Below are 22,305 nucleotides of genomic sequence, written 5' to 3'. Positions count from 1 at the left end.
TGAGTCTACAAGCCAGAGGTACCAGAGTTGCTGGAGAACATCATGTTTCAACTCAGTTAAGGACAACTCTCTCATGATCCAAATCCCTCCGATAGAGTCATTACAATGTGTTCCAAATGAGCTAGCTCTTCTCTTTGAGAAATCTTTGATGTTTTACTCAACCCATCAATAATCATCTTTTTCTGTGAAGGTTTTTGTTTGTTTGTTTGTTTAATATTCCTGAAAATAATGCATATGCAAAGGATTGAGACATAGAAAGCATTGGTTCAACACTAATGAATCTACAAGAATTAGGATTTGGGGAAAGTAGAGATTGCCTAAACATTTTTAAAAAATTGAAAACTGCAACCAAAATAAGCTGATAAAATCCCTATTAACACTTATGAAGAGTCTTCATAAGACTCTGTCCACAATTTTTTTTAAACTACAGAGCCTCAGCCAGCTGCTCTAGGGTTCCTCATGCAAAACGGAAATTGGGAAACTCCCCTGCCTGGTCCTCATGTTGTTAAATGTTCTCTCCACCCCCCCCACCCCTACCTTCTTCATGAAGCAGGTCTCCGTCCTCATAACTTGAAAGGGTATGTGCATCATTCCACAGATGTCTGTCTTCTAGCACCACACCTCACATATACCAGGTCTTCAGCTGTGTTCTAGAACACCATATCATGCACTATTAAGCTGCACATCTATGCTAATCATATAAGACCATGATTGACAAGGAAAAAATATTGTTTTTTTTAAATTATGTACTCAACCCATTTGGTATTTTTCAAGAGGTGAAATACTTTTCTTCATTTATCAGTGAAAGAAGTTAGAGATTAACTTCAAAAAAAATCAGCAAATGGCTAACAAATTTCCACAGAAGTCAGTGGCATTTATAGTGCCTCCTAGAGAAGAGTGGGGCCAAGACAGTTCCACCCCACTTTCACACGTTTCATCAAACACTGAACCTACTCAAGGGTGGAGAGAAAAGGCAACTTTCAAAAAGGAGTGTGTCATTAAATGAGGCATTTACTACCCTAAGAGCACCAGGCAGGGAACATGCTTTCTAAACTAGGTCTAGGAAGCCAAATGTGGAATCACTCCAAGCCCCTCTCCTAAAGGGCTGTTCAATGGTTAATGAATTTTTAAAAGATGACTAAATAAAAACAAACCCCACACACACTCCCTTGCCAAAAAAAAGAAAGAAAAAACAAAAACTGGATGTCCCAGATCACTCTCCCAAGCAGAACTCTCGAGCTGCTTCAACCACCCAGATCAGTCTGCTGCAGAATCATCACAGTATGTCTGGCTCTTGAACAAACAAACAAACAAATTTTTTTCAAACAACAGATCAAAAACTAGTACTGACCACTTTTCTGACAATATACAAATACTCAAAATTAACTAGTATTGAGAGGGGGGTAGGGACCCTACCTATGGGCCTTGTTTCACACAAGTGCTATGAGGAGGTGCAGGGCATTTGTCATTATTGCAAAAACAAATTTTAATTTTTAATCTTCAGTTTGACTTAAATATTGCTTTTAGAATGATGCCGACACCAACTGTGCAGAAAGGGGTCCAGAGAGATGTTCAAGCAGCACACACCCGCGGCCCTTCTGTGGTCTGGAGACTCCAGGGCAGCCAATACTGCTTCGTCAAACACATTCTCTGGGCCTTGCTGTGTGAGTGCAGAACATGCCACATACTTGGCAGCCTTCAGGTCACAGGCCAGCTTTTCAGCAATCTCTGGAGTGATAGGTTTCTGTTTTTTCTTGGCAAGTTTCTCAGGAGCTCACAGGTCAGCTCTGAGGTCAATTTGGGTCCCAACAGGCAAGAAAGGAGTCTTTGGACAGTGCGAGTTATCTCAGGCACTGACTCGTCTTTCACATTTTCAGATGAGGATGGAGAGACCACTGGAAAACAGACTAGAGATACATCTGTTTGTGGATAACTCAGTGGCCATAGCCTGCCATAACCCTCTTGCCCTGGAGTATCAAAAAGTCCAAGAGTACATGGCTCTCCAGCAATCATAACTGTGACTGCATTGTCAAACACAGTCGGTACACACTCAGATGGAAATTTGTTTGTGTGTAGGATATCAGGAGACATGTTTTACCAAAGGCACCATCGCCCACAACAATGCACTTTATTGTCTACATCGCTGAGACAGTTTTCTATTCACTTTAGATATTTCAAATCCAATGATGACTCTAGCTTCTCTGCCAAGGCATAGGCAGTGCTGAGTAATTATTTCATGAGCACTTATGTGTCAGTGTGACAAGGCCACTGACTCTAACTCCTCCTCCTCATGAAGACAATTACTTGCCTAGGACACTTCCACAGTCATCAAAATATTCTTTGAAAATGATGCTACAAATAGTGTATTGAGATGGAAAGATGGAAGGGATTACAAAAAACTATGCATTTAATACCATTTTTGTAAATACATAGTACGTGTTTAATCCCACTTGTGTAATGTATTTTTATAGATAGATAAATACATAGATAGATATTCATGTGTGTATTTGAATACAACAAATTTGAGAGGATATGTACAAAAATATCCATAGTGCTCTCTTAGTAGAATAAATTTTTTTTAGCTTCTCTGTATATTTTCTGTGGTAGTGTATCATATGTGACATCAAAAAACAAACCTATGTTGTAAAGGAAACCTTGGCAGTGACAGTAGCCAGTAGGAGAGGTTGTGGGATTGATAGAATTGACATGTGCATGTGGTTTGGGAAGTGCAGAGTTCTGAATGAAATCGCGAGTATTTCTGCACAGATATTTCAGGACTACACAAAGAAAAATGTACATTTTGTATTTTTCCTAAGTGACTGGGATTAACAGGTATATACAGTTGACCTTTCAACAGCATGGATACAAACTGTGTGGGTCCACTTTATACACAGTTGTTTTTCTTTTCGGGTTTTTTTTTTTTTTTGCAGAAGAATTCCAAATAATTTATTCAAGGAGAGACACACAGTTGTTTTTCAATAAATACTATAAATACATTTTTCTTCCTTATGATTTTCTTAATAACATTTTATTTTTGCTAGCTTACTTTATTATAAAATACAGAATATAATACATATAACATACAAAATATGTATTAATCAACTGTTTATGTTATTGGTAAGGTTTCCAGTCAAGAATAGGCTATTAGTAGCTAATTTGGGGGGTATCAAAAGTTATACATAGGAGGTCAATTTCCCAAACCCCATGTTGTTCCAGGGTCAACTGTATACCTGTGTGTGTGTGTGTACTTATTATATATGTGATTACCCAGGAGTCTTTATGATGGCTAGAATTGTCAATGTTAATATTAACATGTATTAGTGCATCAATCTTAGCCCTTACACTGGCCTTAATGATATGAATCCCATTGCTTATACCATATCCACTAATCAACATAAATTTAGGTGTATTACTTATACTAGCCACATGAAGCCTAGCTGTTTAGTCTATTTTCTGATTAGGATGAGCTTCAAATTCAAAATGTGTCTTAATCAGTGCACTCTGAGGAGTAGCATGGGTAATTTCATATGAAGTGACTTTAGTAATTATTCTATTATCAGTTTTATCATTCATGTATATATTAAATGATATCTTTGCAACCTCCTCTTGGAAAATGAGGAAGGACTCTTCTCTGGCCCTGCCTTTGTTTTTCCATTTGGAGAAGAGATTAGGAAAAAGCTAAGAGAAGCTAATTTGACCTAATAAGAAACAATATAACTTTGCCAATGCTGGGAGGTGGGGGTGACAATACACAAAATGGGGAAGGAAGTTGCAAGATCCTGAAGAAAAGGGTGGGAGAAGCAAGAAAGAACCAGTGCAGCAGGGGTTGTTTTAGAAAAAAAAAAAAAATGGGAGGAGAGTGAGAGATATTTGAGCAGCTGCCGTGTCATGTGGGACTTCAGGAGAGAAGGGAAGTGGAGAGAAGGGCAGGCAACATTAACTACAAGAAACTGTGCAGCCTAAGACATTTGCTTCCCCCCACCTCCCACAAGAAAACCTTTAGTAAAGAATCGCATTAACTTCTCGGTTTGGGGCTCCAGTTTGTATTTGGCATGTACCGGTTATCAGACCAGGACTCCTTCTGTCTTGCTGGATGGGGAATCCAATCACCTGGGAAGATGAAGGGAGGCCCTGAGACAGAGGGGAGCAGCCAGGCTGTCTGTGCTGGTCAGTATGGGGAAGCTGCTGTCAGCAGCCCCTCAGCCCCATGCCCTGGCGACTCCTGCACTGCCCCCACAGAAGCCCCAATCTCAGCATGTCACCATTCTGGCCACAGGCTGCTGGAACAAAGTCCTGCAAACCGGTGCCTTTAATAAGAGAAATGCGCCATCTCACAGATCTGGAGGCTGAAGTCCAAAATCAAAGTGTCATCAGGGCTGGTCCCTCCTGGGGGCTGCGAGGGAGGGCCTGCTCCCTGCCCTTGTCCTTCCCTTGTGGATGGCTGTCTTCATCTTCATGTGGCCTTCTCCCTCCATGTGTGTCCTGTGTCCAAATTTTCCCTTCTTAGGTGGGCCTCAGTCATATTGAATGAGGGCCCACCCTAATGACCTTATTTTAACTTGATCACCTTTGTAAAAGTCCTATATATAAATAAGGTGACATTCTGAGGTACCAGGGACTAGTTAGGTCTTCAAAGCTTAAGTTTGGGATTTGGGGAGACACAACTCAACCTCTAACACCCATTGGCAGCCCAAGGCCCATGCAGGCCTGCATCTAGGAAGTGAAGAAAGCAACCCCTCCCCTTTCCCTCCACACTCACGGCCAAGCTGTCCCTTCCTTGCCGTCTCATAGCATCTTGCAAACATTCCTCAGAACTCTGGCTTGGTGGTCTCACCCTTCCCCGTTTTCAGCTAGGACACATGATTTTTTCCTATGCTGCCATCTCTCTGGTGAATTCAGTGGCAACTGAGGAGAGAAGCGAACCTCACAATCAGACTCAAATCCCCTTGTGGAGAGAGAGCTGCTCACTGGTTTGTAATCATCCTGCGTTGGGGAGGTATCCGAGAAAGGGCTGGACAGATACTTCCCTGCCCCTGCCCTGGCCATGCTTGGAACACACTTGGGACTTAGCCTCATTTACAGGGGTTCCTTGAGCCCTTCTGGAGGTGCATCTGCTCCCCAAAGCCTAGATTCCCTACCACAGATGCCAAGGAAGGTCTGGAGCTGGAGAGACTGGGGAGCTGAGGGCATGTTCAGGCCATATGGAGTCACTTGGGACAGTCTGGGGTAAGGGTGGACAACTGGACAAAAGGGCACAGAGAGGCATTACTTGAGGAAAGTGGGGAGAAAGGGATGGATCCCTGGGAGGGATCTGTTGCTTGGAGAGGCACAATCGCTCTACCTCCTCTGGTTAGGCAGGTAGAGCACATGGTTTGCCTTGAAACCCAAACTCCTGGCATGGAACATGGGGGAATGCTTCTTGTGAGAGTAGCAATTTACACTTGAATCATGTCTTAAAGATTAATAATTGTAAACCTTCTTCAAACTAATGGTTTTCCTTCCGAGGACCCAAGCATGCCAAGATTTCACTCACAGTCTCCTGTGGAAGGAGAGAGAGAGGAACAGACTTCAGAGTGCTGTTTCAGCCTCTGCCCCAGCCTCCTCTTGGGCTCCAGGCAGGCTCCCCAACACATTTCCCTGGGGAAAGGTGTCATGGCTACAAAAATCTGCATACATACACACACACACACACACACCCCACTGGTTGAGGGAAGGAGCTTTACGTGCATATACAGTTACTCAATGTATAAACATTCAATTAACATATGCTCTCTTTTCAGGATCATACCTTCCACAAGCTGACATGGATGTCTATAATTTACTTCTAATGAGAAAGATTATCTTCAACACCACAAGGGACAAATTCTAAGTTCAGAGGAGTGCTCTTTCCAGGGAAGATAAGACAGCATCAAATATAAGGAACTGTCAGGAGCAGATCAACCTTTAACTTGGATGCTCTTGGTGGGTCCTGTTTGTACCAAATTAGCATTTCAAAATTAAGCCAACTGAGAGGACCAGCTCTTCTTCCCCAAGGAGGCCATGAGAGCCAAAATCTTCTGCAGATCTGGCTGCCTTGGTGGAAGCCACCTTCAGGGAGAGAAACATCTGAGCTGGTGGGAATGGCCATCTTCCTGGGCTGCACGCTCCTCCTCCAAAGGAAGCATGTCATGGGGCCATTTTTCTGATGTTCCCATCCTGGGGACTAAAACTTCTTACACTTGGGCACAGAGTGCTGTAAGCAGAGTGGCTGGAAGGAGAGACATCAGGTGGCTTGCTCTATGCCCCACCTTAATTCTGTTCCCCAGTCTCAGTGGGGTGCCTTCTCCGTGGGAAGCACTGTGCTCAGGGGCAGTGGGTTGGTTAGGGGTGTGGTGCACAGAAGAGAAAGGAGTGGCCCTTCCTTTGGGAGCTTCCAGGACAGTTGGGGAGAGAGAAGCTTAGGCACAGATGGTCAAAGGTCCTTTCCACGTGGAAAGTGCTGTACAAAAGGTGCACCACTCTAGTCCCAGGGGCACCATGGTGAGGCAGGTTCCAGTCTGGAAGCATCGGAAGGCTTTCGGGTGCACCTGGCAAACTCACCTGCATTCCATCACAGGACTTGCTCTTTCTGGATTCTTGGCCTATAAATTCCTCTAGCCATCACAAATGCACTTTTACAGAAAAGCAGAATTTCAGTGTTAGAAACAACCTTCAAATCCATTAGCCCTAGCACTGGCCTCATGCTAGAGTCCAGCAGGGACACACCAATGGAATGACATTTTTTTCTTTTTTGTCACCCTCCAGATGGGTACTCATTACCTGTGTGAAGGGGTTGGGACTACCCGAGCACCCACTGAGAGGCACCTGGACTATAGAGCCTGCTTCTGGCGTTAGGCAGTAGAAAGGCCAGGGAATAGTGCTCCCTGTTTGTTCGGCATGGCCAGGGCCCCAAGCCCAGGGATTCAGGGCCTCAGGTTGCATCTCAAATGCTGTAACATGAACACAGCTCCTCCAGCATGGCATGCGCCTCTCTAGGCAGCCAGCCCACCCTAGAGCAGAGCACAGCATGCCCTCCACAGTCTGCTCCCCCTCTAAACATGGAGTCTATGGTAGGCTGAGCTTTGGTAGGGCTCTGGCCTGGCAACCCAGCTCAGCCTGTGCATTGTGCTTTATTTAGACTTGCTGCTCACCTTGCTTTGGAAAGTTCTAATATCACTGACATCTCTTTACTTCTGCCATGGCCCAGGGGTTCCAGTTCCCACTTCCAAATGCATCCAAAGTTCTTGTGGGCATAGGAGCCATGTCTCTACTGAGTTTCTCCCTGTGAAGTCACATTATTCATATTATTGTCACTTTCAGTCCCAAGTCACCTCCAGTGTGTTTTTCAACCCCCCTGACCCCTACTGACCCCCACCTCTTCTGAACTTCAATGGCCCTTTTGGCCTGCACCTCACCAGGGAGTGCAGCCCATCACACCCTGCCTCCTGCTGGCTCCCACACTTTCCTCTCTGCCACCTCCTCCCAGTAAGCGCCCATCTGAAGGGTTTTGTCTCATCTGCCTCTGATCTCCTTTGAAGCACATAGTAGGATTCAGTGAAGAATTGAATACAATTTAAGCTCTGCCCTCAAAAATATCTCATAATCAATCTCATAATCTGTGGGTGGGGGTGGCAGGGAAATGATTACAAATCATCACCAACAAGCAGGAGTGTGTGCAAGAGATGGAGGTGGCCCAGAATTGATAATTACGGTTCCTCAGGACACATTCGATTGATTGATATACAAGAGTTGCACACAGTCGGTTTCTTCTTTCTCTGCTTGGTTGTCATTACATCCAAACACCAAGTAAACTTCTTCCCTACAACACTCTCTTTCACACTAAAGTAAGGAGGAATGTTACCATGAAATCAAGGCAATCACGTTGGTGTGGTGATTTATAGTCTTTAGAGGATTCTGTGAACAAAGCATTTCTATAGGCCAGTTGTGGGTTGGATGGCTCCTGCAGCTCTTTCTAGATTAAACCCCATGTTTTATGGAAGAGATTCCAAGTGACTTTCCTGAGTTCCCATGAGGGGTGGACATGGAACTGGAACTACGTTGTCCTGTGCCAAAGCCACTCTGCCAGCTGTGTCTCCTTTCTTATCCTCCTGGAATTACCCTCTCTTTATAGCTCCCTTCAAATGATCTATTGGGCAGGTTCCTTGCTTTCAAAAAAATGCTATGGCAGGTCACAGTTAGACCCAACTTACCTAGTGATGGCAGATTACCTGTCAAGAAGCCTTTACGACCATGAACATTGTCTTTCCAACCTGGGCCTGGAAGTTCTCCAAACCATTTGCCCCTGATCAGCAGTTCCTTCCCTGTAAGGTATTCTCCTGCTCCCACAGGAGTTAAAGACTGTCCCAATTAGGTTTAATTACCATACTAGTGAAGATGTTTCCTCCATTTAAGAAATCTGAGAGGGCCCATTTTTGGGTGTATTGATTTCTGTAGGGGCCAATTCTCAGATTATTTCTATGTCAATAGGAGTATAATATTAGTATTCATGCTGGTGAAATGGATTATTCAGAACAACAACAACAAAAATCCTGATCTGTAGTGTTTGCTGATTTCTGTGGTGTAAATACTCCCACCATAGTCGATTTCAAGCTGCCAAGGCAATGGCGTCATGGAGCTGGCAAGCTGCCACTCACATGGTGTTGGAAAGCAATGTGCACCCTCGGCTCTTAATAAGCTAGTGAAAGTGGCTGCTGCAGCCACATTTGCTGAGATTTTTCTATGAACCAGGCACCTTTTTAGTCTCACTAAATCCAAGCACTTCACTATGATTTATCCATAAAAATAAAAGTAATAGAAATGCTTATCTCACAGGTTTTGTGAGGATTGAATGAAGTAACACACACAAAATGACTTTGAGTAAGGAGTGCCTAGCACATAGTAAACACACAGTAAACAAACAGAACCAGAACTGTCATTATTTCTACATACGTTATCTCATTTAGTCTTCTCAACAGCCAGATGAAGCAGATGTCCCTCACACAGCTGGCAGGAGCCCTTGCTTGGTGAGCATGTGTGTGGTTAGAGCTAAGAACATTGTGTACACTCTGCTGGTCTACTCGGAAGGCAGTGTTACACATTCATTTTTTGACCCCAACCTCCAAGTTACTAGACCTCCCTGAGGACAAATGTGATGGTTAATTTTGTGCGTCCACTTGGCTGGGCTGAGGAATGCCAGAGAGGTGGTAAAATATTATTTCTGGGGATGTCTGTGAGGGTGTTTCTGGAAGAGATTCGCATTTGAATCCATAGACTGAGCACAGAAGATCGCCCTCCCCAGTGTGGGTGGGCCTCATTTAATATATAAGGGCCTGAATACAACAAAAAAGCCAAGGGAGGGCTAATTTTCTTTCTCTCCCTTTGAGCTGAGACATATATCTTCTCTTGCACTTAGATATTAGCACTCCTGGTTCTCTGGTTTTGGGACTCAGACCGGAGCTTAGACTTTCAGTATCCCGATTCTCATCTGAATTATACCACCACCTTCCTCATGCTTCAGCTTGTACAGGACAGATTGCAGGTCTTCTTGGTCTCTACAACAGCAGAAGCCAATTCCTATAACAAATATCCTCTTCTGTATCTCTATATATGCCCCACGGGTCCTGTTTCTCTGAAAACCCTGGCTAATACAATGACAAAGTGGGGAACTCGGAGAAGAAGAGGTACATATGGAGAACTCTGGCAACAGATAAGGGCATTTTAACTGCAAAGAACAACACAAACTGAGTAAGAGAACGGGGTGGAAGTAACCTCAGATGGTTAGCCAACCAGTGGGCTAGCTGGAGCCACCTGGGGTGGCTTCAGCACCAGCATCCATGGGGACATACCACACATCAAGCCACTTACAGGTGCATCGGCCCATCTTGCCCCACCACTGGGGCAGGTCCTGCAAAACACCTATCAGGTGAACTGGACACCGAACTGCCCAAGAGGGCTCTGAGGTAATGTTGAAAGCAGGTGGCTTCCTTCCCACCTTACTAAAACTTATTTATTCCAATCAGAACATCCCCTTTCTCCTCACCTGCCTTTCTCCATTTCAGACACAAATGAGTGTGGTTTTCGAGAAAGGGACGCAAAGGTGTTTTGTCGGCCTGTGTGTGAAGATGAGGTGGGCTCACCTTGCCCGTAAGTGCCAAGTTCTGGGCACCTTCACTTCCTGTTCATGAGGTTTGAGTGATTCTGCCACAGGAGGTGCTTGAGGGAGGAGACCCTAAGGCACCCAGCTGAGTGCTCATGACTGCCCAAGTGAGGTCAGGGTTGGGCTGGGTCGGGGTGAGCCTGGGACTGTCTTAGAGCTGCTTCTCTGAGGAACAGAGCTTAGCAACCTGGGCTCCCCACACACTCAGAGACAGATGAGGCTGTAGATGGAACCATGGCCAACCTGCCCAGGGCAGAGGTGCACAATGGGGGCTTTTTCCTATAAGAAGCCAGGAATATTCCATGAGAAAGAAACCAAGAAGAAAAAATGTCTAAGTGTCTGTTTTTGCTTCCTACGCCTCACCCACTCAAAACATTAATTTCATACCAGGCTCCCACTGAATCAGTGTCCAGAGACTTGAGGCAGGCAGCCCCCGAAATGTCGGGAAGGGGTAGAGGGAAGCTGAGTCCACGCTAGTTCAGTCTGCATGTCACAGCCTCACTGTCTTAGCCCTGGCTTCATGCTTCCAGTATGTCTTAAATATCTGATGGAAACGCTTCCACCAGTCTTTTCCAAGAGTTGCAAGGGTGAAAATGTTTCTCCTGACTTGTATTTTCTTCATATTTTGTTATTTTTTGGTAAGTAGAAAGAGTATACCTTTAGACTGCTACATTAATTGGTAATTTCAAGTTTCTACCCTTTCTCTCATACCTACTACAGATAACCCAAGTCAGAGCACAATTTAAACAGTTTCAGCTGCAGGCAGGTTTGTAACTTTGGGGAAGTGAAGAAATACAATTACCTTTGTTTGACCTTTTAGCAGGAAAATGAGGCTTGTTCCTTAACAGGACCAAGGCACCTACATTCCACTCCTGATTAGCCATTCTAATCACTAAGAGAGAAGAGGGAAACTGTGCTACCTAAAAATTGCCTTCTCTTGCACCGAGAGGCTCAGAGGAAATCAAGAAAAATTTCAGAAAGGGCCTCTGGGCTTACTATTATCAGATAGTGAAGGAGATTTTAAAACTACATTAATGAAAACAATTTGATTCTGGTGCATAAACAGATCAATGAGCCAAAATAGAGTCCCAAAAAAGATAAGAAAACAGAATAATTTAATACATAAGAAGGGAAAATTTCCAGTAATTGAGGAAAAAGTGGAAAAATATCATTGAATAAACTGGCTAACCAAAGGGAGAAAAGTTAAACTGAATCCTCATGTCCTTAAAAATTAATTACATGTAAAATTATATTTTAAAAAAACTATAAAAATACCAGGAAGGAACATGAGGTAATACTTTCATATAGTCTTAGAAGAGAAAAAGGCTTTTCTAGTTAAGAAAATAGTCAGGGAGGAACCAAGATGGCGGCGTAGGTAGACACACTGCGCCTCCTCGCACAACCAGAACTGACAGAGAATCGAACAGCAAGGGGGACCGACACCAAGGAAATAGAAAATAAACATTCATCCAGACTGGTAGGAGGGGCGGAGACGGGCACCAGGGTGGAGAGGACTCACGTGGCTGTGGCGGGACTGAGACTGGCAGAGTGTGGGACAAATGGTGCAGGCAGTCCGAGCACTAGCAGACCCTGCGGTCCCACATTTGCACAGATAAACCCAGAGGGCCAGACTCAGAGTGGCGGAGAGTGGGGCAGGCAGAGTGGCGGGTAGCACCCTGTGGCACCACATTCGCCCACAGATAAACCGGACAAACGGCGGGCATCGAAGCAGACCGCGCAACCCAGGGCTCCAGCTCGGGGAAATAAAGCCTCAAACCTCTGATTGAAAGCGCCCCTGGGGGTTGGGGCGGCAGCAGGAGAGACTCCCAGCCTCACAGGAGAGGTTGTTGGAGAGACCCACAGGGGCCTAGAGTGTGCACAGGCCCACTTACTCGGGAACCAGCACCAGAGTGGCCCAGTTTGATTGTGGGTATCGGAGTGAAAGATTGAAATCCGGAGGAGAGTGAGGCGGGCGCCATTGCTCCCAGTCGGCCCCTCCCCCATGTACAGTGTCACAGCACAGCAACCAGCGTTACCCCGCCTGGTGAAAACCTAAGGCTCCGCCCCTTAAAGTAACAGACGCACCAAGACAAACAAACAAAAAATGGCCCAAATGACAGAACACTTCAAAGCTCCAGAAAAAATACAACTAAGCGACGAAGAGATAGCCAACCTATTGGATGCACAGTTCAAAGCACTGGTTATCAATATGCTCACAGACTTGGTTGAATCTGTTCGAAAAACAGATGAAAAAATGAAGCCTATGCTAAGAGAAACAAAGGAAAATGTACAGGGAACCAATAGTGATGAGAAGGAAACTGGGACTCAAATCAATGGTATGGACCAGAAGGAAGAAACAAACATCCAACCAGAAAAGAATGAAGAAACAAGAACTTGGAAAAATGAGGAGAGGCTTAGGAACCTCCAGGACATCTTGAAACGTTCCAATATCCGAATTATAGGGGTGCCAGAAGGAGAAGAGGAAGAACAAAAAATTGAAAACTTATTTGAACAAATAATGGAGAACTTCCCTGATCTGGCAAAGGAAATAGACTTCCGGGAAGTCCAGGAAGCTCAGAGAGTCCCAAAGAAGCTGGACCCAAGGAGGAACACGCCAAGGCACATCATAATTACATTACCCAAGATTAAACGCAAGGACCTACATCCAAGATTACTGTATCCAGCAAAGCTATCATTTAGAATGGAAGGGAAGATAAAGTGCTTCTCAGATAAGGTCAAGTTAAAGAAGCTCATCATCACCAAGCCCTTATTATATGAAGTGTTAAAGGGAGTTACCTAAGAAAAAGAAGATCAAAAATAGGAACAGTAAAAATGACAGCAAACTCACAGTTATTAATGACCACACATAAAACAAAAACGAGAGCAAACTAGGCAAACAACTAGAACATGAGGGTTGTCAATAGGGAGTGGGAGGGGGAGAGGGGGATAAAGGTACAGAGAATAAGTAGCATAGATGATAGGTGGAAAATAGACAGGGGGAGGGTAAAAATAGTGCAGGAAATGTAGAAGCCAAAGAACTTATAAGTATGACCCATGGACATGAACTACGGGGGGCGAATGTGGGAGGGAGGGGGGTGGGCAGGATGGAGTGGAGTGGGGGGGGAAATGGGACAACTGTAATAGCATAATCAATAAATATATTTTTAAAAAAAAGAAAATAGACACCATAACTAAAAATATTGATGAGGTTGACCATATAAATATTTAAAATGTCATCCATGCTAAAAATACTAAAATGATATTAAAATGCAAATGAAAGGGTGGGGAAAATATTTGAAAGACAGGTTATGGACAAAGCATTAACATATAAAAGGCTTAAAATTAAAAAATAGGGTAGGTAAACCACAAGTAAAAAGACAACTCAATTTTTTTTAATGAGCAAAACATATAAACAAGTAGTTCACAGAGAGAATGAAGCCAGAGAGCAAGAGACAGAAAGAAAAATGATACATAAAATGCAAAGGAAAAAAATTAAAATCTATAAAATGTATTACCACATAGGTTGATAAAGATTAAGAAGTTTGCTCATACATGGCATTGATTAAGATGCGGGAAACAACTACAAGGGGAAGCATAACAGGAGTGACCTTTACCAAGGGCAGTGTGGTGGTATCTGTCCAAACAAGAACGTACATATGTACCAACTGCACATGCCGGAACTCTACTCATCTTACAGGTGCACTGCCTCATATGAACAAAGACATCAGGCACTCCGAACCATTGTTTGCAATGGCTAAAGACTGGGAACCATCAAAATGTTCACCAAAAGGAGACTGGCTAAATACATTATGAATACTCACACCATAGCAACCCTAAAAGGGTGCAGTGATTCTATATGTTCTAAGAAGAATCATCTCCAAGATTGTTAAGTTGGAAAAGCAAGGGGCAGAACAACATGTGTGTCATATAATATGAGTGTGTGTGCAGGCACACACTTGGACATTCATTCAACAAAGCTGTACTAAGCAGCTACCATGTGCCAGGAACAGTTCTAAGCCCTGTGATCACAGCAGGGAAAAACAGGAGAAAACTCTGCCTTCAAGAGCTTTTATTCTCATGAAAGAAAAACGATAATCAATAAGTAGAGTCTGTGTGGGTCGTGTCAACAAATGGTTGTTGGTGTCAATTCAACACCAACAGGAATCCCCAATTTGGGATGCAAAGAAGAAGGAAATTTTATTCAGTGCCAAACAGCTTGATTGGGATTTAGCATGGCTGTGAAAATAACATCACTGTGAGGTGGTCAGGGCCAGGCCCCCTCTTTGGGGAGACAGCTCTGGTCTGCTCCATTTTGGCAAGACATCTTCAGTGATTCAGCTCAGCCAGGGAAACATGCTCCACAGTCTTGGTAGAAAGAGAAAATGCACTCTCAAGGCAGAGGGAAGCAGGCTTATATTGACAGAAGTCCCCACCCCTGGTCCCTAATTAGTCTATCCTTATGCAAATGAGGACTCCAAATCCTCTCAGTTTGGTCCAAAAGACTGCCCTGATTGGAGAGAATAGAGCTGCTCTGATTGGCCACAATATGCAGCTCTGATCATATAAGGAAAGCCTCAGTCTTATTGGTTGAAATAGGATTCCAGGAACCCCATTATAAGGGCTGGCTCAGATGGCAAAAACACAGTGCAGGCACGCAACTTCAGTGCAAAGGCAAGCAGTTCAGTGTGGCTTCTCACTGAAAGTGTAGTTTGTGTGAGAGGCCCCTATGTAGTAATGGCTGCTGGGCTATTTTTTTAAATCTGAGTCCAGTTACCACCAGAAGTCCTGCTTAGTAGGTATATTCTTTCTCAGCATTCATAGCCACATGGTGGAAAGATATAAGAAAAATGAAGAAGGGGGCTGGGTGAAAAAGGTGAAGGGAAATATAGTCAATAATATTATGATTTAAGTTTGCACAGTAATAGATGGTTACTAGAATTAGTGGGGCAATCACATTGCAAGGTATAGAAATGTCAAACTAATAATATGTTGGACACCTCAAACTAATATAATATTGTATGCCAACTATACTTAAATTTTTAAAAACATTAAATAACAAGAGACTTGTGGACTTACAGTGAAGATGGCAGCATAGGTAAATGTGGTACGTGCATCCTCTCACAACCACATTAAAATTACAGCTGAACTACAGAACCATCATCATTTAGAACCACCTGCAATCTATCTGAATGGACATCCTACAAATAAAGATTTAAAGAAGCCGTATTAAGACTTCCAGAGATGTGAAACAGGCTCACTCCACACCCGTATGTGGCAGATAAAAATCAGGAGTGATATATCAGCTGTAGAGGTTCCCCCCTGAGGAGTGAGGGGCCCTAGCCCCACACCAGTTCCCCCAGCCCAGGGTTCCAGGGCCAGGAAGAGAAGTCCCCATAACTTCTGGTTGTAAAAACCAGCAGAGATTGTGGCTGAGTGAGACAGAAGGCTACTGGAGTCCCAGACAGTTCTTCATAAAGGGCTCACAGATGGATTTACTTGGAATCATTACCTCTGAGCTCTAGAACTAGGGCAGCAGCTTGAAAGGCACCAGAAATATGGAAAGGAACTGAATTGTCTGGCATCAGGGTGAGAGATGGAGGGACAACTTTGTACCAGACAGAAGTGCTGGTAGAGGCCATTGTTTCTTTGATGAGCCCTCCCACCACAGAATGGCAGGCAGGAGCCACATATAAGTCTACATCGACCTGGCTCACACTGGTGATTCCTTGAGACCCCACCACACCCAGTTTATGGGGTCACTCAAGCTGTCCAGTGGCATTGCATACAAATGGCCTGTATTGGCTCATGCTTTAGACTTTTGTAAAATCTCTCAAACAAGAAGCATTTGGTCTCAATGTGCCCTGTACCTCTCATTAAGTGGCCCTAGACCCTGCACTAGCAGTAATTGGCCTTGGTTCATAGCCTGGCTCTGCCTGGGCACCTCCAAACATAGTACAAGTAACAACTATCTACAAATTGCTTTGTAATTTGTGCTGGTTGGCCCCAAGCAGAACACAGTCAATGGATGACCTTGGCCTACATCTCCTAGGAGGACCCAGAGCCAGTGCACCCAGTGAACAGCTTCAGACCACATTGGAGCACCACCACCCAACAAACTCCACAAGCAACACACTCAAGGGACAGTCTCAGTGGGCACCAGAGCCCCACTGAAGTAAGTCCTGCTTTGTGGGGTGGGCCCTTGCACAGCTGATTCTCCACAGTGGTCGGAGGTCAGTGGTCAGTGGTCATAACCAGTCCTTGCAGCTGATTGGCCTGAGGGGGTAAATCCCTACCATTGACATGCCAACAACAATCAAAGCTCAACAATAACAAGCAGGTGTACACAGCTCACACATGGGTATACCTCAAGTACCCAGGATGGGTGATAGGGGAGGCTGTGCCACTGGACCCTACAAGACACCTACTACATTAGGCCACTCTACCAAGATACGGAGTCAAAGCAGCTTTACCTAATACACAGAAACAAACACAGGGAAACTGCCCAAATGAAGAGATTAAAAAAAAAAATGTCTCAAAGAAAAGAACAGGGCAAACCTCCAGAAAAAGAACCAAACAAAATGGAGACAAACAATCTTCTAGATGTAAAGTTCAAGGTTATAAGGATGCTCAATGAACTTAGTGAGAACTTCAACAGCATAAAAAAGGACCAGTCAAAAATGAAGGATACTCTAACTGAGGTGAAGAATAATTTACAAGGAATCAACAGTAAAGTGGATGAAGCTGAGAATCAAATCAGCAATTGGGAATATAAGGAAGTGAAAAACATCCAATCAGAACAGCAAAAAAGAAAAGGGAACCCAAAGAAATGAGAATAGTGTAAGGAGCCTTTAGGACAACTTCAAGTGTACCAACATTGTATCATGGGGGTACTGGAAGGAGAAGACAGAGAGCAAGAAATTGAGAACCTATTTGAAAAAATGACAGAAAAATTCCATAATCTGATGAAAGAAATAGTCATACAAGTCAAGAAGGTTCATAGAGTCCCAAACAAGATGAATCCAAAGAGGTCCATACCAAGACACATCGTAATTAAAGTACCAAAGGTTAAAGGCAAAGAGAGAAACTTAAAAGCAGCAGGAGAAAAGCAGTTAGTTACCTACAATGGAGCTCCCATAAAACTGTCAGCTGATTTCTCAATAGAAATTTTGAAGGCCAGAAAAAAGCTAAAGAAGTTCATCACCACCAAACCAGTATCACACAAAATGTTAAAGGGTCTTCTTTTAAGAAGAAGGGAAAAAAAGATTAAAATATGAACAATAAAATGCAATGATTGCATATCTATCAACAATTGAATCTAAAAAAATAAACAGGACAGAAACCGACTCATAGATACAGAGAACATTTTGAAAGCTGCCAGATGGGAAGGGGGTTAGAGGGCTGAGTGAAAAAGTTGAAGGGATTGAAAAGTACAAATTGGTAGTTACAAAACAGTCACAGGGATGTAAAGTACAGCATGGGGAATATAGTCAATAATATTCTAATAACTATATATGGTGTCAGACGGGTGCAAGATTTATCAAGATGGCCACTTAGTAAGTTATATAATGTCTAATCACTGGGGTGTTGCCTAAAACTAATATAATAACCTATGTCAACTGTAATTAAAAAGTAAAAAATAATTTAAATAAAAAATATATGGAAGCCAAATTTTACTACCACATATAAAGTTACTGAAGCACAGCCTTGCACGACCATTTACATGTTGTCTGAGGTGGCATTTGTGCTACTATGGGGAGCTGAGTGACTGCAACAGAGCCCACATGGCCCACAAATCTGAAATACTGACAATCTGGCCCTTCATAAATGTTTGTTGGTCCCTGTTCTTACAGAATGCGCTTCTGAAAGAAAGAACTATATCTTATTTGTATATCCCTAGTTTCTAATGACACAACTCTTTTTTTTTTTTTTTTTTTTTTTATTGTTATGCAATTACAGTTGTATGCCTTTTCTCCCCATCCCTCTACCCCACCCCAGGTGAACCCACCTCCCTCCCCCCTCTCCACCCTCCCCCTTGGTTTTGTCCATGTGTCCTTTATAGTAGTTCCTGTAATACCCTCTTCCCACTATCCCCGCCCCCACCCCCCACCCCCGCCCTGGCTATTGTTAGATTGTTCTTAACTTCAATGTCTCTGGTTATATTTTGTTTGCTTTTTTCTTCTATTGCTTATGTTCCAGTTAAAGGTGAGATCATATGGTACTTGTCCCTCACTTCCTGTCTTATTTCACTTAGCATAATGCTCTCCAGTTTCATCCATGCTGTTGCAAAGGGTATAAGCTCCTTCTTTCTCTCTGCTGCGTAGAATTCCATTGTGTAAATATACCATAGTTTTTGGATCCACTCATTTGCTGATGGGCACTTCGGTTGCTTCCAGTACTTGGCTATTGTAAATTGTGCTGCTATGAACATTGGGGTGCATAGGTTCTTTTGGATTGGTGTTTCAGTGTTCTTAGGGTATAATCCCAGCAGTGGAATTACTGGGTCAAAGGGCAGTTCCATTTTTAGTTTTCTGAGGAAATTCCATATTGTTTTCCACAGTGGCCTCACCAGTCTGCATTCCCACCAACAGTGCACAAGGGTTCCCTTTTCTCCGCATCCTCTCCAACATTTGTTTGTGGATTTGTTTATGTTGGCCATTCTGACTGGTGTGAGATGATACCTCATTGTGGTTTTAATTTGCATCTCTCTGATGGCTAGTGATGCTGAGCATCTTTTCATATGTCTCTGGGCCCTCTGTATGTCTTCCTTGGAGAAGTGTCTGTTCAAGTCCTTTGCCCATTTTTTAATTGGGTTGTTTGTCTTCCTGGAGTGGAGTCGAGTGAGTTCTTTATATATTTTGGAGATCAGGCCCTTGTCTGAGGTATCATTGGCAGATATGTTTTCCCATACTGTTGGTACTCTTTGTAATTTGGTGCTGTTTTCTTTAGCCATGCAGAAGCTTTTTATTTTGATGAGGTCCCATTTGTTTATTCTTTCCTTTATGTCCCTTGCTTTAGGGGATGTGTCTGTGAGGATGTTGCTGCGTGGAATGTCTGAGATTTTCCTGCCAATGTTTTCCTCAAGGACTTTTATGGTGTTACGGCTTATATTTAAGTCTTTTATCCATCTTGAGTTTATTTTCGTGTATGGCGTAAGTTGGTGATCGAGTTTCATTTTTTTGCACGTAGCTGTCCAGATCTCCCAACACCATCTGTTGAAGAGGCTGTTTTTGCTCCATTTTATGCTCCTGCCTCCTTTGTCAAATATTAATTGATCGTATAGACTTGAGTTTATTTCTGGGCTCTCTATTCTGTTCCATTGGTCTATGTGCCTGTTTTTATGCCAGTACCAGGCTGTTTTGATTACAGTGGCCTTGTAATACAGTTTGATATCAGGTATTGTGATCCCTCCTGCTTTGTTTTTCTTTCTCAAAATTGCTGCAGCTATTCGAGGTCGTTTATGGTTCCATATGAATTTCTGCAATGTTTGTTCTATATCTGTGAAATATGTCATGGGTACTCTAATAGGGATTGCATTGAATCTATAAATTGCTTTGGGTAGTATGGCCATTTTGATAATGTTGATTCTTCCAATCCATGAACATGGTACATGCTTCCATTTGTTTGTATCTTCCTTAATTTCTTTCTTCAGTGTTGTGTAGTTTTCTGAGTACAGGTCTTTTACCTCCTTGGTTAGGTTTATTCCTAGGTACTTTATTTTTCTTGTTGCTATATCGAATGGGATTTTTTTCCTGATTTCTGTTTCTGCAGTTTCGTTGCTGGTGTACAGGAATGCCTTTGATTTCTGGGTATTGACTTTGTATCCAGCTGTTTTGCCAAATTCATTTATTAGGTCGAGTAGTTTTTGAGTGGAGTCTATAGGGTTTTCCATGTACACTATCATGTCGTCTGCAAACAGTGACAGTTTCATTTCCTCCTTTCCAATTTGGATGCCTTTTATTGCTTTTTCTTGTCTGATTGCTGTGGCTAGGACTTCCAATACTATGTTGAATAGGAGTGGTGAGAGAGGGCATCCTTGTCTAGTTCCTGATCTTAGTGGGAAAGCTCTAAGTTTTTGTCCATTGAGTGTGATGTTGGCTGTAGGTCTCTCATATATGGCCTTAATTATGTTGAGGACTGCTCCCTTTATTCCCACTTTGCTGAGTGTTTTTATCAGAAATGGGTGCTGTATCTTATCAAATGCTTTTTCCGCATCTATTGATATGATCATGTGATTTTTGTCTTTGCTGTTGTTGATGTGATGTATTATGTTGATTGATTTGCGAATATTGTACCATCCTTGCATCCCTGGGATGAATCCCACTTGGTCATGGTGGATGATCTTTTTAATATATTGCTGGATGCGGTTTGCTAATATTTTGTTGAGAATTTTAGCGTCTATGTTCATCAGCGATATTGGCCTGAAGTTTTCTTTCTTCGTTGTGTCTTTATCTGGTTTTGGGATTAGGATGATGTTGGCTTCATAAAAAGAGTTTGGGAGTCTTCCATCAGTTTGGATTTTTTCGAATAGTCTGTGAAGGATAGGGGTTAGTTCTTCCTTAAATGCTTTGTAGAAATCTCCTGTGAAACCATCTGGTCCAGGGCTTTTGTGTGATGGGAGTTTCTTGATGACTGCTTCAATTTCCTTTGCTGATATTGGTCTGTTCAGGTTTTCTGCTTCTTCTTCATTCAGTTTTGGAAGATTATATTTTTCTAGAAATGTGTCCATTTCATCTAGGTTTTCAAATTTCTTAGCATACAGGTCTTCATAGTAATTTCTTACGATCCTTTGTATTTCTGTGGTATCAGTTGTAATCTCTCCACTTTCATTTCTAATTCTGTTTATTTGGATCCTCTCTCTTTTTTTCTTGATGAGCCTACTTAAAGGCTTGTCGATTTTGTTTATCTTTTCAAAGAACCAGCTCCTGGATTCATTGATCCTTACAATTGTGCTTTTAGTCTCTATGTCATTTAGTTCTGCTCTGATCTTGGTTATTTCCTTCCTTCTGCTTGCTCTGGGCTGTAATGACACAACTCTTAATAACTGGTTGTTGAATAGGATTATGCCACAGGGAAAAGCATGTTTTACTACAATAATTCAATAACAAACATAAAAAAGAACAATTTTGGTCCTCACTGAACATGACCTGATACAGTAACTACAGATATTAGTATAAGGATTTATTTATCAATAGCAACAATAAGAACAAATGCCAATTACATAGCATCTAAGAGCCTGATACCCTTTTTAGTTGAAACCCAAAAATGATTTTGCTAAGTTATATCACTAATATACCAACCCAAAAGTCAAGGTAAGGAGAGGTTCTTGCCCAAGTTATTAAGTGTGAGATTAAAATTGAAGAATAAAACAAATTAAGCAATGCAATAATTTTGTCTGGCTCTATAAAAGTGCCCCAAAATATAGTGGCCACTTTGGGGGGAGAAGGCAGAGCTAATAATTGGGAAAGGGTCGGAGGAAGACTTCTTGGTTGTAGATAGTCTGACCTGGGTGGTGGTTACATGACTGCGTTCAATTTGTATTAATCCATTAAGTTAAAATCTACTGGGTACCTGATTTCTAGAACTTTTAAAAACAGTGTATGCAATAACATATTCTAGAGCATATCAACTGTTTTAATTAACTCTTCCTCAAATCTAAGCTAGATCTTCTTTCTTCCAACCTCTTAAAGGTTAAATCACATTGGATAGTTTTGATATTTATCCTCTTGTCCAAAAATATTTATGAGTAATTACCTTGATCTTTTTTAAGAGACTTTTAAACAAAAATTCTTTAGCCCATATCCAAATATATATCTGTACCTCTGTCAAAGGCAAGAGTAACAATCTGCTTATAGTACATAATATGTATTTAAAAATCTAAAATCAGAAGTTATAATTAACAGAAATTTATGAGAATATATAGTATTATTACCTCAAGTTTTACACTCTGAAATGTGTAAATGTGCGTTCACATTACTCAGCAACTATATAGAGTTTGTGACCAATCAATAATCCCCCATTGTCAAATGTTTAAAGGTCAACTTGCAGGATTACCTAGTGTCCTTGGTCTCTGATTTAAAGAAGCTGTCTGGCTCTGGACAGGTGGCTCATTTGGTTTAACTATCATCCTGGAC

The 22,305-nt window shown here is 42.5% G+C and overlaps 1 pseudogene; it reads right to left on the bottom strand.

Moving 5' to 3' along the window:
• Positions 1–1,510: 1,510 nt before the first annotated feature.
• On the bottom strand, positions 1,511–2,141 carry LOC112308773 (cell division control protein 42 homolog pseudogene; annotated as a pseudogene).
• Between the last annotated feature and the right edge of the window lie 20,164 nt (positions 2,142–22,305).

The sequence above is a fragment of the Desmodus rotundus genome, chromosome 9, assembly GCF_022682495.2.
Source record: "Desmodus rotundus isolate HL8 chromosome 9, HLdesRot8A.1, whole genome shotgun sequence".
Taxonomy (NCBI): Eukaryota; Metazoa; Chordata; class Mammalia; order Chiroptera; family Phyllostomidae; genus Desmodus; species Desmodus rotundus.
Note: the sequence above shows the minus strand (reverse complement) of the source record. Positions and strands in the feature narration are given on the sequence as shown.